The following is a 1393-nucleotide window of genomic DNA, read 5'->3' on the forward strand; positions in this document are numbered from 1 at the left end:
GTGACACCCTGCCAAAGACGAGTATACTCGTCCTTGGCAGCGAATGGGTTAAAGGACAGATTCGAACATAAATTACCTGAAAATATGAATTGAATATTTGGCAAAATAAAAAAACCATATTTAATGATAATAACTGACGAAAGTCCGGTGTTCGAAAAATGTTCGAATGTTTCCCAGGCGCGTTCCGCGATTTCACGCGGCGAGCCGTCATGTAACGCGCGCGGTGAACGCATCCGAATAATGATTGTAAACATGTTTCACTCATTACGGCCGCCTGGATTTCACGATCGATATAGACAAGCGCTGAACGGAAGCCATTGTAATCGGTATGAAAGCTGCCATAGATTTTCACAAGAGAGAGAGTCGCGCCACGACGTTTCGTCTTCACTGACACGAATCGAGAATCCGGCTGTACCGGCAAATCGTTTTTATTTTTATTTTTAACTTCCATTAGCCTCCCATGTTGATTGAACCATTTTTATCAGCAGTCTAACGCAGATTAATTAAATTAAAAAATTGTACAGTCGAATTTAATGAACGGCAGTCAGTGAATTATGAGAAAAATAATGAAAAATGCAATGAAATCATTAACACTTAGTAAATAAAAAGAATTCCGTGCGTCGAGGAGGAATTTTATCAGGTGCAATTGAAAGCGCTTGAAGTTTCAATTGCTGCGGGCGATTAAAATCTTGATACGATCTAGATAAAACGATAAGGGGGGAAGGGCCCGTGGCGCAGAAACGCGTTAAATTTGCCGCTAAAACGAGTGTTCCGGTTCTGCTCGAATCGGTGTGTATCACCGAAAATAAGGTCCCGGCGCAAGCGCTATTCTCCGACGCGGTGTGGCGCGTGGTATGTATTGTGCGACATAAGGGAGGTAAAAATATACATGCGCGTGCATATGGGGAGAAAACGGGTGGCTCGATTTTTATCCCACGATTACTCGACGCCGACGCTCCGCTCGCTTCCTCGAATCGAATTCGTTCGAGGGGTTCGTCCCCCATCGTTCCACACAAGAATATTCACGTTCACACGCAAACCTTTACGTGTATATGAACGTTTATTCTGGTGTGCGTGTGTATACGTATAGAATTGTTCTCGTGATCGAAAGTGTGATCGACGATGACTAACGCTGCCAAGATATTGACGAGTTTCCCTTTCCAGAGGAGACAACTTCCCGATTTTCATTGCTGATTATCAGGGAGCCGAGATGATTGGGTCTATTTATTGGATTATGTCCTTTCGAATGCCTCGATTGTGTGAAGGATCAGTAGAATCTAAATATTGATTGCCTGTAGAATTTCAAGAAAATTATAAACAACCTTCTTAAAATAAACAATTTATACAAGAAATTGTTTAGTGAAACACATTATTAGACTTGCTCTTTTATCGT

General features: G+C 42.0%; 1 protein-coding gene across 2 annotated transcripts in view; it reads right to left on the reverse strand.

Annotated features, from left to right (window-relative positions):
• Nucleotides 1–158: 158 nt before the first annotated feature.
• Nucleotides 159–1393, reverse strand: part of Cep290 (Centrosomal protein 290kDa) — an 81809-nt gene continuing 80574 nt past the window's right edge. Inside the window, exon 25 of one of the 2 annotated variants that reach the window (XR_003388679.1) lies at nt 159–489. The gene's annotated coding sequence lies outside the window, so the exon portion shown is untranslated. Of the gene's footprint in view, nt 490–1191; nt 1293–1393 lie in introns of those variants that run through there. The other variant, XR_003388680.1, reaches the window with a different exon arrangement.

The sequence above is a fragment of the Ceratina calcarata genome, unplaced genomic scaffold (genome assembly GCF_001652005.2).
Source record: "Ceratina calcarata isolate Rehan_Ccalc_2016 unplaced genomic scaffold, ASM165200v1 scaffold176.2, whole genome shotgun sequence".
Taxonomy (NCBI): domain Eukaryota; kingdom Metazoa; phylum Arthropoda; class Insecta; order Hymenoptera; family Apidae; genus Ceratina; species Ceratina calcarata.